Source organism: Rhinopithecus bieti, unplaced genomic scaffold (genome assembly GCF_001698545.2).
Source record: "Rhinopithecus bieti isolate Rb0 unplaced genomic scaffold, ASM169854v2 scaffold_49357, whole genome shotgun sequence".
NCBI lineage: Eukaryota > Metazoa > Chordata > Mammalia > Primates > Cercopithecidae > Rhinopithecus > Rhinopithecus bieti.
The window spans coordinates 1-2947 of record NW_016819311.1 but is presented as its reverse complement, the minus strand read 5'-3'; the positions used below and the strand labels follow the sequence as shown (position 1 = coordinate 2947).

Below are 2947 nucleotides of genomic sequence, written 5' to 3'. Positions count from 1 at the left end.
TTCACCATCATACTCTCCTCTTCAAAGGAGCTACTTTACCATTTTACTATGTAAGTTCTTCCAAAAAGTTCATGCATTTTTGAGCAAGAATCTACTATATTGTTTATAAGCAATGAAAAATTCATCCATTACATTTTGAGGCCTCAGCATAATTTTCAATTGCTCAGAAACTCAAAAACTCAAAAACATTTTGATGTTACTTTATTTTATTTACATCTCATTTACTTATCTCTTAGATATAACCTTTTAAAAATGTAGTCAATTCCCAAACTTTTATGTCATTCCTCAAAAGCATCAACCGTCTCAAGACAATATTACATACCGTACTGAACAGCCTTTCAATTTCAGCAAGTAGAACACAAAATGTTGGGCCTGCATGTTTAGTTGGATCATAAGAAAGAACACACATGAGGTACTGAAACCCTTTACCCAGGTTGGATAACGTTATAACTGCGTAGCATTTGTGATCACCTGGATTAATAGCAACTAATGCTCTTCTATCCTAAATCCTGTCAAATTTGCCAATATTTGCTCTAGGAGGATAAAAAATACAGCAACAGTACAATGAAATATTGCCCCAAAGAACTCTTAAACACTTTGGCTCCAGGAATTTTGGTGATTGGCTCTTCTGAGTAAGAAAGATTCTGCTCTGTAAAAAAAAAATCTCATAAAAAATCTCATATCCCAAGTTCAATGATTTCCACACCAAGTACACTGTGTTCCCAGTCTGCAAAATATTTCATCTCAACTGCTTTTCCACACAGAGGAAAAAATACCCTCACTCCACTCTTGCCTTTAAGAAAAGTATCCAAATGCTGCTTTAATAGTTGATGTCCTTGTTTTTGATGAAAACTAGTATTTCAGTTCACCCACTTGTCTTGCCATTCTTGCAGAGTTAGTACTTGTTTTTTTTTTTGCACCTCAGTATCTGGGTACTATTCAATATCAAGTGAAGTTCTTGTACCATCCATAGTTTTGTAGACACTTGTCTCATAATCATATATCTTCAATGCCTTTATGGGCTTATTATAAAGGATATTGCAAAGGATAAAGATGAAGAGATATGTAGAGTGAGGTAGGCATGCCATGCTTCAGGAACCTCCAAATGTTCAGCTACCAGGAAGCTCTCTGATATGTTTAGGCTATGTCTCCATCGAAATCTCATCTCGAATTGTAGTTCCCATAATCCTCATGTGTGGTGAGAGAGACTCAGTGGGAGGTAATGGAATCATGGGGGCGGTTAACCCTATCCTGTTCTTGTGATAGTGAATGAGTTTTCACAAGATCTGATGGTTTTATAAGGGGCTTTTCACCCTTTGCTCAGCACTTCTCTCTCCTGCCACCGTGTGAAGAAAGATGTATTTCCACCATGATTGTAAGTTTCCTGAGGCCTCCCCAGCCATGCAGAACTGTGAGTCAATTAAACCTCTTTTCTTTATAAATTACCCAGTCTGGGGTATTTCTTCGTAGCAGCGTGAGAACAAACTAACACACTTTCTACCAATAATTTATTGTATATTTTTAAATAGTTAGAAACAAAGATTTTGAATGTTCCCAACACAAAGAAATTGTAAATGTTTGAGGTGATATACATTCTAATTACCCCAATTTGGTCATTATACATTGTATACATTTATTGAAAAATCACTTCATGCTCCATAAATATGTACAATTATTATGTGTCAATTAAAAACAAAATTTCAAAAAAATTGTTTGACTATGTATGCAGGAGATTATTTCTGGACTGTCTATTCTATTCCACTGGTCTGTGTGTCTGTCTTTATGCCAGTACCAACACTATTGATTACTGTAGCTTTGTAGTAACTTTTGAAATTGAGAATTTTGATTCCTCCAACTTTGTTCTTCCTTTTCAAGATTATATTGGTGATTTAGAATCCCTTGAAATTTTATATACATTTTATGGTTCTACCACTCCATTTCTACACAAAAGGCCACTGGAATTTGATAAGGATTAAACTAAATCTGTACATCACTTTAGATAGCACTGATATTTTGTGAATAATGTCTTTCAATACATGAAAACATATTTTTTCAATTTTTAAAGGCTTTCTTTAATGTCTTTCAGCAATGTTCTATAGTTTTCAGTGTGCAAGTCTTTCACATCCTTGGGTAAATTTATTCCCAGGTATTCTTTGTATGTCACTGCAAATGTCATAGATTTCTTTACTTTTTGTTTTGTTCATTGCTGGTATACAGGAACAACTGAATTTTAGACTAGCATATAATTTTGCTGAATTCATTTATTAGCTCTAGTAGCTTTTTTTGTGGATTATATGTGATTGTCTACATATAGGATTATGGCACCTGCAAATAGAGATAGTTTTACTTCTTCGTCTCTATTTTGAACGCCTTTTATTTCATTTTTTGCCTAATTGCCCCAGTTAGAACTTTCAGTACAATGTTGAATATCAGTGATAAAAGCTTGTCTTGTTCCTGATCTGGGGGAAAGTATTTAGTGTTTTGAAACTGAGCATGGTGATAGCTATAGTTTTTTAAATAAATGCCTTTTAACATGTTGAAGAAGCTACCTTTTACACTTATGATTTTTTTTTTCTGTTTTTGTCATGAAAGGGTGTTGGATCTTGTCACATGTCTTTTAAGCATCAATTTGGATGGTTGTAATTTTTCCCTTCATTCTATTAACATGATGTATCACACTGATTAATAGTAATATGTTAAACACCCTTACATTCTTTGAATAAATTTACTTGTTCACGGTTTATTAATCCTTTCAATATGCTGTTGGATTCAGTTTGTATGTATTAAGTATTTTTGCACTTGTATTCATAGGGGATATTGGTGTGTAGTTTTCTTGTTGAAGACTTTATCTGGTTTTTGTATCAGAATAATGCTGACCTCATAAAATGAATTAGGAAGTGTCCTTTTACTACTTTTTTGGAAGAGCTTGAGTAGAACTCTCATCTCG

At 33.8% G+C, this 2947-nt stretch overlaps 1 pseudogene; it reads right to left on the bottom strand.

The window, feature by feature from the left end:
* Positions 1–221: 221 nt before the first annotated feature.
* On the bottom strand, positions 222–971 carry LOC108519648 (thiopurine S-methyltransferase-like; annotated as a pseudogene).
* Positions 972–2947: the final 1976 nt, after the last annotated feature.